Source organism: Podarcis pityusensis (assembly GCF_964106645.2).
Source record: "Podarcis pityusensis genome assembly, chromosome: 1".
In the NCBI taxonomy this organism is placed as follows: Eukaryota; Metazoa; Chordata; class Lepidosauria; order Squamata; family Lacertidae; genus Podarcis; species Podarcis pityusensis.
The window spans coordinates 72070562-72085236 of record NC_138028.1 but is presented as its reverse complement, the minus strand read 5'-3'; the positions used below and the strand labels follow the sequence as shown (position 1 = coordinate 72085236).

Here is a 14675-nt window from a genome sequence, read left to right as displayed (position 1 = left end):
CCAGGTGCGCAGCCTGGGAGTCATTTTGGACTCACAGCTGTCCATGGAGGCGCAGGTCAATTCTGTATCCAGGGCAGCTGTCTACCAACTCCACCTGGTACGCAGGCTGAGACCCTATCTCGGTAGTGGCGCCCGCTCTGTGGAACGCCCTCCCATCAGATGTCAAAGCGATAAATAACTACCTGACATTCAGAAGACATCTTAAGGCAGCCCTGTTCAGGGAAGTTTTTAATCTGTGATATTTTAGTGTATTTTTGGTTTCTATGGAAGCCGCCCAGAGTGGCTGGGGAAACCCAGCCAGATGGGCGGGGTACAAATAAATTATTATTATTATTATTATTATTGTTGTTGTTGTTGTGGGGGCCAGGCACCCACAAATCAATGAGAAAAGCCAGCAGGCAGCAACAGTGCTGCCTCCAAGAGAGAAGTTGTTCAGTTCCACCCTTTACATCCAGCCAGCAAGGCACGCTTTCCGGGTGGGTGCTCAGATGCAGATGCAGAGGCATGTGCAGGAGTGTGCGTGTGACGTCACATGTCCACATTGTGGTAGTGGGCACCCCTGCCCTTCTCTTCCTCTGACAATCTGAATGAAAAGGCAGGTCCATAAGCTTAGCCATGGAAGATGTATCCATAGCATCACACAGTGGAACTGCTGGGGATACACAGATCTTTTGTTGTTGAAGTCGCCTCTGCATGCTTTCTGACATGTTAGGAGATGTTGCACTTCTGAGCAAATCACTCATGTGAAGAGTTACATATTGGGGCCAATTCATAACATATGAATAGAGGTTTTAGAGTGTCTACCCTATGCAGCTGTGTGAGATTAAAAAAAGAAAGTGGAATATGGAAATGGGCCTGAAAAAAATACTATACAAGTCATTTCCAGCATTCTTTGTATGCAGCACTTCTTAGTTATAACAAGAGTAACATATACTATATTGAATTTTAATGTTATCATTTTTTATTTTTTATTTAAAAAAAGACAACCACCACCAAACCCTACACATTGACTAGAAATGTTTTCAAACTTTCACTCCCTTTTGATATCAGGAATTGCTTTTCACTGAGTCCTTTGTGTGTTCTGAATGTCTGGAAGCCAAAATATTTTGTTTTAACTCCCACTCTATAGTATTTCCCAGCTGTGTACTTATATGGTGTAATAAAAGGATTTAACAAATGGGAAATAGCAGCTGCATTTGGAAATTCCTTTTGTGCTTGCTCTTCATTTGACAGATTCAGCAATGTGCAACAACTGCCATGTCAGACCTGGAGTGGCTTCCACTTCAAGTATCTCATCTCCATCCTGGTGGATTTTACAGTAGAGAAAATACAAAACAATTGAGTGGGGGTGGAGGATGATCCCATTGCACAGTTGGATATGCTGGCAGTCTGTTTCTATCCTTTGACAGTGTGTGTTGATGCTTATTTTATTGGAAAATATGGAGCTGCATATATATGTAACAATACACGTTTCATTCTTAAAGAATTGTCAGGTTTTATTTATTTAAAAGATTTTGTGTCCCTCCTTTCATGCAGATGAAACAATGCAGAGGTTTAAACCTTGCAAATCATGAGAGCTTGGAAGCAGTGTAAGAACTAGGCATATTTTGGGTATGGAAGGCAATTGACACATGAAAACAGCAAAAAAAAAAAAAGTTTAATAGTCAATAATACAGTAATTAGTAACTTACAGTATTATGGCTGTTGCTCATAGAGTCAATGCGGTGATATGCTGTGGATATTGATGTATAAATGAAACAAACTGAATGATTAATGAAAGTGCAATACTATCTCTATTTAGTGGTGGTTGCTCTTATCCTTCCCATTTCTCTAAAGTCCTTAGAGAATTTTGGGGGGCAAATAGACAGAAAGGGAAAACACCATATAGGGGGACATGAAAAACATGCAAACTTGTAAGGAAGAGAAAATAAAGATAGGACTAGGTGGGAAAGATTACTGAAGTGGATGTCTTATCAGCATACAGTGAGGGGGAAAAGTATTTGATCCCCTGCTATATTTGCCCATTTGCCTTCTGACGAAGAAATGACCAGTCCATAATTTTAATGGTAGGTTTATTGTAGCTGTGAGAGACAGAATAACAACAGGACAACCCCCAGAAACCCAGAAGACAAAAGTCAGAGATTGATGTGCATTATAAAGGGTGAAATAAGTATTTGATCCCCTATCAACCAGCCAGATGTCAGGCTACCTGGTATCTTCACTGTATGTAACGAGCTGAGATTAAAAGCACCTGCTGTAAGGGAGAGGTCTTACCTATAATCCCAGCATTGTACAGTGATACCTTGGGTTATGAACTTAATTCGTTCCAGAGGTCCCTTCTTAACCCGAAACCGTTCTTAACTTGAGGCGCGCTTTCGCTAATGGGGCCTCCTGCTGCCGCCGTGTGATTTCTGTTCTCATCCTGGTGCAAAGTTCTCAACCCGAGGTACTACTTCCGGGTTAGTGGAGTTTGTAACCTGAAGTATTTGTAACCTGAAGCATTTGTAACCCAAGGTACCACTTATCCATGTTAAGTTAGTTAAAAGGAACGTTAATCACAGAATTAAATCAATGCTTCCTTCAGTGTAAGGGTTAGCAAAATAAATCCTATTCCATGCACAGAATTTACTGATTTAAGGATTCAATTACCGGATGTTCATCTTTAGATTTTGATATAGTTTGAATAATGCATTTCCTGCTAAACCAAATTATGTTGATTATCTGGCTAAATCTTTGTAGAGTGTGGTAACATGACATAGTTCTGTAGGGTAAAACTGGTGGGACAGCAGAAGTAATTCTATCTGCATAGAGGCATTGCACAAATGAGGCATGTGCCACTTCTCCTTCCCCTTGTGTATAGATATTCCAGTAGCAACGAAATGGCTAGTTATGTTGGATGTAGCAGATAAATTGCACAGATCACTTCTTATTCCAGAAGTTGTTGGCAATAGGACAGCCATGAGCCGTTTTACATAAGTAACACTTACCAAGTAGCATCAAGCAAGCCACAATTTGTATTCAGGCATTAAAATTTCCTTCAAAGAACATTTAAGTACCCCAAGCAAAGATCTTGGCTGTTCTCTTGCCAAACCTGGGATCTGTAGCTGTACATTCCGAGCGCATTTATAGCACCTTAACAGTCATGGCTTCCCCCAAAGAATCCTGGGTACTGTAGTTTAATCTTCACAGAGCTACAATTCCCACACCCTTAACAAACAACACTTCCCAGGATTCTTTGGGGGGAAGCCATGTACTTTAAATGTATGGTGTGTATAATGAACAAATACTGCAGGGTAGATCTGCCCCTGGATAACTGACATACCTTATCCTACCATTATGAAGAGTAAAGCAGCCAGCTCAGACAGCATACATTCGATATCCTGAAAAGGCAGCAAATGGTTAGTTTAATTTATTATTGTTATATTTTCCCTGCCAGGGAGGGAAAGGGAGGTCCTTATGGGACTTTCAGCATCAGGTCCCAAGATAACCTGACTGGCCCTGGATGCTGTGCACCTTGATTTGGGGAAGGGGGCCAGGAGCAGTGTTTGCTGCTCTGTCTCAGGTAGCAAAATGTTTTGGGTTAGCCCTGATAACTTTCTGCCACAAGGAATTGCAGTTTCAACAGACTAAGGCTGCAATTCCATACACACTTACGTGCAAAAACATGCACAGGATTGCACTGTTGGGAATGAGGCCATGGGACTCAGTGGGACTAGCAAGTTATTCACTGCATGAAACAACTGCAAACAACTACAGTTTGCATCACCACCAGAAATCAGGTGTTAGACAGAAATGCTTCCAGTGTGAGGATGTTGCATCTAGAAAGGGTTGGAATGGATGCCTCTTTAGAAATTAATTACAGGGAATGAAACTTCAGCTTTTGTCTGGATGTACTGAGCTGATGGACTGTGTGTCCTTTTCAGTGGTTCTGAACCTCTGTATTTGGAAGTTCTTTCCACCTCCCCCTTTCCATTGCTGTATATTTACAATGTGTGTTTTGAAAGTAGCAGCATTTACATGCTCTAAATTGTTCAGTTTCTTTCCCCCTTTGGATGAGAAGGAATCAGGTATGCATGCTGATTAACACACTCCAGTCATTAACATGTGATTATGTGGGCTGCATATTGAGCACCTGCCAGAAGATAAAATCCAGTACTTTGCTACATCTGTGCAAGACTTTTTGCATTTCTTTTGTACTTTGACAGCTTGGGGGGGGGGTGGGTTTTGTATCTTTGTTCAGCATAATGAAGCTGTGTATGTAAAATGTTTTCAGCGAGGCAGGAAAAGAAACCATGGACATTCGTTTCAGTTTTTGAGGTTACGAAAAATCCAATAGCAAGGACTTTCACTGCCCTGAAAGTGAGACATGAATCAACTAACATGCTGTATCACTGACATTCACACGCAAGTTACAACATTCCCGCATGTTTATAAGGATTATCTTTTCTGGGATTTGGCCAGGGATGTCCTAATTCATAACAGTTTTATGAGATACCTTTATGTCTCATAAATGTCCTCTTTTTATGTGACTCTTACACATGGTTCAGCAGTGTTTACCATACAGAAACACAAGGGCTATATGGCTTTCTCCCAACATTCCTCTGCAGGTGCTGCAATGCATGCATAGGATAGCATGTTAAATGTGTGCAGTGAAGGATTTGTATGTATGGAAATGGCTAAAATAATCCATTTTTATTGTGGCTTTTACAATGGAATGCTAGTGGCATTTACAATGTGTAGTTTTGGTGTGTGAGCAAGGCTGCTCATTTTACTCTTAAGTTAAAAAGCCTTAATTTTATTCTCTTGCTCTATGTGTGGACAATATATGTATATTTTAAAAATATTCCTTTCCATGGGTACAGAGGCGGAGCTAGCTGCTCCGTCACCTGGAGTGGTGCACATGCTGTGCCCCCGGGGGCGGGGCTAGCTGCCCGTGGGAGCAGGGTGAGCGTCCCAGGGGGGCGGGGCGGCGATGTCACTCCTCCTCAGTGATGACACCTGGGGGGGACTGCACCCACCTCACCCTCTTCCTCCGCCAGTGCATGGGTAGAATGTTTTCTTTTGGAAGGAAGTTCCTGGTGGCTTGTTTGGTGGAATCTAAATGGTGCCTTTGCACTCACAGATAGGGTTTTGATCCAGAGAAGGTAGAGAGGAGATAAATTTGGTTAGTCCCTGCTTGCACGTCCCGTATACTACCTTCCACCCTATTCCTGGAGGGATCCCCAACTCTCTGAAGATTCACAGGGTATTGGGGCTTAGGGGGTGGGGGAATGGACAAAAATGCCCTCCCATCCTCTTCCATTAGAGATGCCTTTGCTGGATTAAAAGCCCTTCCCAGAGTGCAAGGACACCAATAGGACTCCACCTTTTGAAATTATTTACGCAAAGTCCTTGGGCGTTCTGGTCATTTTGATACATGGGCTTCAAATATTTGAGTGATTACCTCTCTCAGTACTTCAGCAATTTTTACTTGGCTATGTAACATTCCATGGAAATGTGTGCCCAGGATCTTATGGAAGAGAGCTGCTGGGTGGAGGGGGTTGTTTCATGGAACAAGTTACCGACAGGGGAAGGGTTCAGCAGTCCTACCAAATGGCCATTGGACTGTTACACATGAATGCTGTGCAACACAAAACTTTGTCCTGGTTATTCCTTCTCTGTTTGTAAAACATACTTGACTTAGAGATTCAGCTTTATAGGAAAGCTTTAAAAAAGAAATAAAAGTGGAAATACACACTGAAACAGTCATTTATATTTTTTGTGGAACCAGGATAACTTGAAAACTTTATATTAACGTGATGAGTATATAACATTTTTTGGGTGTTTGTGTGTCTAAATATTTGCTTTCATTATATGTTAACTCCATTGAGACCCAAGTGCTAGCCTGCTGCCATATTTTGGAATAAAAACCATTCTGAATATCCAACGTTTCTTGGGTGTTTAGATGCTTGTGTGATATTAAATGCAAGGATTGATAAATATCTCTTCATAACTGAGGCCCCTCAACTGCATAGAAATGAGGACTCAAGCAGCTCATTCATGTTAGTAATATTTATTTTCTGCTTTGCTGCCCACACATGCAAATGCTTTCTTTGAACTCCTATAGAAATAGCAGTTGCCTTGTGTTTGCAAGTGTTCTTGTTGGCTACTGAACAGGAAAGCATTAACAACTTCCAGTTTATGATTGAAAATTAAAGTACAAGTTACCATTTTAGACTTGTTTGTTTGTTTGTTTTTCATTTTGTTGTTTTTACTGATCCCCCGCCCCTCCTATTTTCTGCTCTTAATATGTTGAAGCAGACAATAGTTTGCCAACAGTCTACAGCCTGTTGAAAGGTATTTTTCTGGATTTGGCTTACTCAGATAAGATTGAGGCATGCACAAAGTTATAATTTAAGAGATTCTTCCAATGAACAGGAGATCATGACAGGATAGGAGTATGCTTTTTATCTGATTCTGCTCTTAAGGTAGTAAGGACAACCAGCTTGCTGTGGTGATCCCTTCATAAAGTGTATATTTAGTTAGTGCTTAACTGAGACTAGGATCACTGGGGGCTCGTAGAACCAGAACCTGTTTCAGTGGCTATAAATTAGCTCTAGGATCCACAAGGTTGTGATAAAGTATATTTTATTTCCATGAACTATAAAGCATGTGAAATAAAGTGATGCTATATGATTTGGAGATACTGGTTTACATTGGGATCAGGCTGCAGGACCAGCCTTAGGCACCAGTTTATTTTGGATCTTTCTACCTTGTTTCAGCACCATGTACATTCATTAGCGGAGGCAGTATGTCTCTGAAAATGCATTGCTGGGAACCATGAGTGAGAAAGTGCTGTTGCATTCATGCCCTGTTTGTGGGTTTCCCAGGAGCACCAAGTTGGCTACTGTGAGAACAGAATTTTGGATTTGATATGCCACCGGTGCTGCACTTAGGTTGTTCTTTTAGCAATTTATATACCACTTAACACCATAATGCTTCAGTGGTATACAGCAAGGTTAATGCAACTATCAGTTGAAACTAACTGGACAACTTGCTGAAATTAAAAGGTTTTCACTGGTCTGGAGAAGTTCAATAGGGAGGAGCCTGTCTGATATCATCTGTGTGTGTGTGGGGGGGGGGTGAGTTTCACAGGACTGGCCCCATAATATTGAAGGGAGCGATGTACATCCAACTGTGATTAGAATGAAACACACACATATATATCAAGAGAGAGAAGAGAGAGAGTGTGTGTGTGTGTGTGTGTGTGTGTAACAGCCACTGGTTTAACTGGCATTCTTAACATAAGTTGGACTGTACCTGGTTTCATTTGAACTATGACTGTGGATGCTCTCAGTGAAACTCGCTAAAGGTCTGGTAAAGTGGATTTGTACAGAGGGAATAGCCACACTCAGTCTCTGAACCTGGAATTAGCTGCATGTCCATATGGGGATCACATGCTAAGAGGACCAATTGGCAAAGCATAGATGGTTGTTTCATGCAGAAAGTGTGTTCCATTGATATTTTATTGGAAAACAACATTGTTGTTGGCATCTGTGTCTTGGGAGACAATGGAGGAGTGTGCCTTTGAGGGTGAAGTCAAACTGCTGGAAGGTTACAGTGCCTGCTGTGGCTGTAGAGACCTATATGGGAGAGACATGTTTTCTTCCAGCTGGGGCAAATGAAGGTGTCCAATTGTGCTGCTGCAGGTGCACCATGGTGTTTATTTTCTTTGTGCCCCTTCCAGCAGTCCTTCCTCCTCTCGTCACTGTCTGTATGGGGACATTGCCTGTCTGCTTATGGGAAACACCAAACCTCCACCAACAGCAAGGTTACTTTCTCTCTGTCTTGAAATAAAATGCATGAGGACACTGAGAGAAAATAAAGGAAAATAACCTTAGACTTTGTTGATCAAATATCTGGGAATCCTTCAGACATTTGTGTCAGGCATGTAACACAATTATTACTGAAGTGATTTGCCTTTCAAGTAGCTAATCTAATAGGTGGGTCAGATTTCCAAGGAAATGTCAAGGAAAGTTCTTCCTTGCACCTCTATTTCCCACCTGTCCAGTTTGCACCTGCAATTTTCTGTCAGCTCAGATCTAGTTGTTGTTAGTACACAGAAAGAGTGTCCAGTTGCCTCATTATCATCTCTCTTCTGTCAAATTGTGAAGTAGCTTTAAAATATCCTTACGTGCATGTTTTTTAATATTGGTGCTGTTTTCATTTTTAGATGTTTCAGACAATGTCCTTCCAAATTCTTGGGAGCTGGTTGGTTCTCCTGCAGGAAAAATGTGTTTGCTTCTAATTTAGAATTTGATAATATACTTCAGCTATTATTAGATAAACTAATAGTCCTTCCATTTGCTTGCTTAATCCCTTGAATACCTTTCTCCCTGTGCAGTTCTCTTCTCAACTACATGCCTTCTGTTGCTGATTTGAGAGGCAAATAAAGATCAGAAAGAAAACCCACTTGGTGCCTGGTATTTTTAAAGGGGCAGTATTTATCTGAAGTGAAGGTTGTCTTTCCAATGTTTAAAGGACCAATTTCCTTCCGAATCAATTTAGGATGAGGTTGTTTTGATAATGGATCCAATGCAAAGAACTGGACATTGTTGTTTTCCACAAAGGAAGAGGGCACTAAGATTAATCATTATTTTTGCCATGATCTATATGAATGGAGGGATGTGGGTGGCAATGTGGGTTAAACCACACAGCCTAGAACTTGCCAATCAGAAGGTTGGAGGTTCGAATCCCCACGACGGGGTGAGCTCCCGTTGTTCGGTCCCTGCTCCTGCCAACCTAGCAGTTCGAAAGCACGTCAAAGTGTAAGTAGATAAATAGGTACTGCTCCGGCAGGAAGGTAAACGGCGTTTCCGTACACTGCTCTGGTTCACCATAAGCGGCTTTGTCATGCTGGCCACATGACCCGGAAGCATGACCTAGAGTCGGTCATGACTGGAACTAATGGTCAGGGGTCCCTTTACCTTTACCTATATGAATAGATGGAAATTCCTTTTACTCAGAGCAGGCCTGCACAGGGTGTGGGGGACTCCCTGGTCCTGAATGGGGTAACTGTGCCCCTGAAGGACCAGGTGCGCAGCCTGGGAGTTATTTTGGACTCAGCTGTCCATGGAGGGGCAGGTTAATTCTGTGTCCAGGGCGGCTGTCTACAAGCTCCACCTGGTACGCAGGCTGAGACCCTACCTGCCTGCGGACTGTCTTGCCGGAGTGGTGCATGCTCTAGTTATCTCCCGCTTGGACTACTGCAATGCGCTCTACTTGGGGCTACCTTTGAAGATGACCCGGAAACTGTGGAACACCCTCTCTTCAGATGTGAAGGAAATAAGCAGCTATCTTATCTTTAAAAGACATCTGAAGGCAGCCCTGATTAGGGAAGTTTATAATATTTAATGCTGTATTGTTTTTAACACTCGATTGGGAGCCGCCCAGAGTGGCTGGGGAAATGCAGCCAGATGGGTGGGGTATAAATAAATTATTATTATTACTATTATTATTATTATTATTATTAATGACATTGACCAAGTTAAGTCCATTAATTTCAGTGTGATTTGGGTTTATCATACAGAAATGACAACCTTTCTTCAGTGGTGTCGCTGAAGCATAGTTTATAGAAAATAAATCATCTGGCTTTTCAATACAGAGAACTGGTTAACACAGGATGGTCATGGTTTGGTTTTGGATTTATGCACTCCAAATTCCTTTACTTCTTTAGTTGGGGAAATAAAGTTTCTATCACATAAGAACCAGAAAATTGTAGTTGACCTTCAGACCAGATTGAAATGTACACTTTAAATCAATGGTTCTCAAACCTTTTCTCTGGGCCACTCAGAATAAAAATTTGCTCACGCCAACATGGGTGTAGCCAGGATTTTTGTAAGGGGGGGCAGGCTTATGTTAGGGGGGCATAACCTCAGATTGTATTGATTTTTATTGATTTAGGGGGATAGCTGCCCCCCTGCCCCCTCGGCTATGCTCATGCATGCCACACCAATTTTTTTATTGATAAAAAATACTTTGGAAACAAAAAGAAAGAACTATTATACTACATAAATGTTTAAACATTTCTTTGATTGCCCTTGAATCTTCTCACCGCACTTGCCACCCTCGCCTGCCACAGCAGTGTGGTGTACTATACCCTTTGAGAACCACTGCTTTAAATCCTGGGTTTTGAGGGCAAAGCTTGCAAACCACAGTTTGCTGGTGCAAATGTATTAGAAAACTCTTGTTTGCATAAACTAGAAAAGGTGAATTGGAGTGTGGAAGGAGGGAGTTCACAAATTTGTGGTTGGTTTGGCTATGGGAAAAACTAAGTGTTACATGTTAAAGTATGGTTCTTTTGCTAATACTGTAAATGGGCACATGTCTTCTTCAGCCAAACCTTACTTTTTGTTTCTTCGAGCACTGCACCAAAGCATTAGCATGCATTGTGCTTTGCTTATATAGATGAACTGAAGCACTCTTCAGTTCCATTGAAATAAAAGACAGCCAGTTGCTTCTGTCCCATTCACTTCAGTGAGTGTCTTTCCCTATAAAGGTAGGAGTTTATAAAAACAAGATTATTAAAAGCAGAGAGATAGTTGTGGAGATTTTGCATGACTGTGTTGAACCATGTTGTATGGTTGACTGGGTTAGTGCATTCTCAGTGATGCAAAGATGAATTTTAAATGACTATATTGGTAAATATAATGCATTTCCAGCAGTTTTACAAGTGCTGCCTCCTTTGTAGGTGATGGCAACAAAGCCATGCTATGCATATAATGCACCAATGAATGATGGTTTCTCATCAACATCATCTCCGAGGTCAGTGGCCCTTAGTAACCACAGTTGCCCATTGTTTGTTGTTTATTCTGCTATTTGACACAGCCACTCCTTAATCTCTACGTGTTTACAGTGAGAATGCATGCCTCACAATGTTGCCAGCAGCTAACCTTTGCCAGCACACTTAATTTAGAGACTTTTAATTTGACCTATGGCTTATGTCCATGGGATATTCACTTGATGATATTCTCATCCAAAAATGGAAATGATTGTATTCTCATTTTGAAAGGATGCCATTATAACTTGACTAGCTTTCTGTAATGTACATTTGCAAATGAGCTTTTGTTTTCGGTGGGGAAAGGAGTGAAAATGAATTGTGGAGCTATTTATTCTATAAGATTAAGACATCACTGGTGTTGAATGCTAAACCTGCAGCAGGATCATGTGACCTGATAGGGAATGGCTGCCGCTCAATGGCACAGCATGTACATTGCATTCCAAAAGCTCCAGGGTTTCCTGAAACCCTGGAAAGCTGCTGCAAGTCAGGGCTGGGGAACCTTTTGCAATCCAAGGGCTGCATTCCCCTCTGGGAACCTTTGGGGGGGCACATTTCTGGGATGTGTGACATAAGTGGGTGAAGCAGTGAATTAAAAATTTACCTTTGTGTAGTAGGCTACTTTTTGCACACTCATACACCCTTTTTTATCATCTGTCCAGGCAAGCAGGAGTCATTATCTGAGTTCAATGGCACATTTTGGCCAGGGAGAAGTACTCAGGGAGAGTCTGAAACAAGGCCAGTGAGGGGTGTAGCCTGAGGATAGGGAGTGTGGCCTGACATAGAGGCTTGAAAGGCTAAAATTGGCCCCTGGGCCTGAGCCCCCTTCCCCACGCTGTAGAGTGGCAGTACAGAACAAGATGGATCAATGTTCCAATTTGGTATACGGCAGCTTTCTATGTTTCCTATCGCTATCTGTTTCAAGGCACTAAAAGGCCTTTTCCAAAACAAATGATGACCAGTGCTGAATTAGCATGTTGGAAGATTCAATTCATTTCATTTGCTTTTAATGAAAGGTTGTCACAAAGAGATAACCCAAAGAAACAATATAACAGTCGAACAACATAAGAAACTTAATACTCACAAAATGTGAAGGGCTGCTGAGATAGTGGCAACTCTTAGGACATTTAACACAGCACAGGATATACAGTTTGGAGTTATTTTAACAATACTGTATTATATCAGATGGTCGGCAAGACCGGAAACTGCTATCAACTGGACACATTTGTTTCTAATCTTAGAGGCAGTCACAGCAACAATAATTTTCTTGTAACACATGCTCTTGGAACATACAACAAAGGTCTTTTCAAAACAAGGATTCCCCCATTTGTATGCGAACAAACACAAGGAAAATCCTGGTCATAATCTGTTCCTAAGTGTTGTCTACAACACACAATACCAATGCAGTGTCATTGTGAATGGTATTTTCAACTAACCCTTGCCCACTCACACTTTGCTGTGGGTTTATTGGGTTTTTAACATATTTAGCACCCAAATGGGTAGATGGCATTGTTTGAATTCATAAGGATGAAAAAGCTTTGTTCATTGATGAATGCCAGGTCTTGAAGGCATGCTTGTCAAGCATGATCAACTATTAAAACGCTCACACAATATTGGTATCACAGAAGTGTACCCAAAATCCATATCCCATCAAAAGTTGTGTCACAACTTTTACATTTTGCATTTACAATCTCAAGTGTTCTCAGTGACTCCATCAACAGAGGAAAGATTGAAAGTCTTGCAGTTGGTCCACAAAACTTTATATTCAGGTAATGTCTGCCCAACAGTCAAGAAGCTGTGTTTGCCTGGGCCTTAATATAGGAGAGGCTATGTGCAGCATTCAGGGGTGAACCTAGGGGTTGATTAGGATGGCCCCGCACCAGGGGCACATGCCCAGGGGTGTGCAAAAATTTGCACCTCTCCATCTGGCTCAGAGTAGCTCGGAGCCTGGCTGTCCATGCACACCTAGGCTGTATTTCATTGCCAACATCTCCTTGCCAAGGGTGCATGGAACCATATGTGTGTGTGCTGATACAGCTTCTTGCCAAGGGCACAAGGGAGCTTAGGTATGCCTCTGGCATTGTTGCAGCTGACGTCCCATGAGGTACATATACAAGCCCAAAAAACTTATTTTTATTAGGTTGCCTAGTCCTCACACTTCCACTATGTATGTTAATTGGTCAACAGTGTTCACAACAAAGATGTTTCATGCGCAGATAACACAAATGGCTGTCTTACTACTGGAAAAGTTTAATATTGCAAATGCAGTTTGGGAGGAAATTCAGGAAGGTAGCATATTTTGGAATTAATTGATTTTTAGAATTCACCTCAGTAAAAGAAAGAAAGGCTATACCTGATCAGGTTTTAATTTGATAATATTTATTTCTATCAAGCTTTCAGATTCTGGAATACCCTAAATAGTACATTATTTAAATGTTAGGAGCCCTTTTTGTTGCTATTAAATTGCGAAAATCACTGAAGATTTAATAGAAAGGAAGGATTTCACCCCTCCCCCAGCCATGAACAAGAAGTAATTGAAAAATGTGAACAGTGATTAAGGCTGTATAGTTTGCCTATGAGCAAATATCAAAACAAAGATTGAAATTCTTCAATACCATTAACTAGTATTAACTAGAAGCCCCTTAATTCTTTGCTGCTGGGGAAATTCTTGCAGACCATGATTTTTAAGAACCTACCATTTTACATGCAAATCAGAGACAAAGATGCCTAGCATTCTACTGGGGTGACCTCAATGGGTATTTCATAGAGATAACCAAATTTTCTTGAGTATCTGTTTTCAGACTTGCTTTTACGTGGAGCAACTAAGGAAATTGCATAATTTTTTTCTGTCCTTTGAGTCCTGGACATGAATCACAGCTTAGTAGGTGCCATGTAAAAGCTCCCAAACACTGATTTTTAAGGTTCTGGGTAGAACTAGATGGTCACTGAAGTACCGTAGCTCACAGGGCAAAGCTCAGGGAAAGTCCTAAGCCTTGGGAGCAAGGGAGCTGTGCAGTTTCTGAGACTGCTGACCTGACTGAGCTAAATCATATTTAAATTTCTGTGCATACGTTCCTTATGCCCTTTCCCGAGACTGTGTGGCCACAAAGAGTACTTGGGGGTTGTCACTAGTCAGCCCGCAAGGGGGGGGGGGCAGGGGTTTACAATATTTAAAGGGTTTCTGCCTAAGCCATAGCTCAGTTAGTTTCCTGAGCCCACCAAGCCAAGGAAGGCAACCGACTGATGGTTAATTCTTTCTTGACAAACACATGCACTTACAACAACTTTTAAGGTGCACTTGATACAAACGCACACATGCTGCTATTGCCCGCAGCTGGCCTTAAGTATTCCACTCATCTGATGGAGTGTTCACACGCAACCTGAGACATCTTCTGTATAGAAGTCATAGCTGCTCTTCCTTCTTCTTTCTCCTTCCTGGTTCTAGGAAGGAACCCCCTGCAGGGCAGGGGGTGGTGGGGATTCGGCTGACTTGCCCCTCACCTGAACAGCCTTTTTCTGTGCTTCTGAGCCATCCTGTGCCCCTACCTCTGCTCTCTGACTGCCCCAACCTTTTATCTCCCCCGCCCTCCTGGCTTTTGCCTTGTAGGTGTTACCAAAACCCATAAATTACTGACCCCCTCTCCGGCCTACTTTCCTCTGCCACACACTCGTCAGAGTCCTGCCTGTCCCTGTCAGTTAGTCAGGGAGCTTCCTCTTGTTGGTCAGTCAGGTTACATCACATCTTTGTTGGCAGGCTCACCTGGCACCTTCATTATATATCTTTAGGTGCCAAGCAAAAATGTTTCTCAATAACCAGGCCTTTGGCTGATTAACATTCTATGTCCTTTAAATGTTAGGG

General features: G+C 41.9%; 1 protein-coding gene across 17 annotated transcripts in view; it reads left to right on the top strand.

Annotated features, from left to right (window-relative positions):
- Positions 1 to 14675, top strand: part of SOX6 (SRY-box transcription factor 6) — a 466488-nt gene that overhangs the window by 203673 nt on the left and 248140 nt on the right. The gene's annotated exons all lie outside the window — the stretch shown is intronic.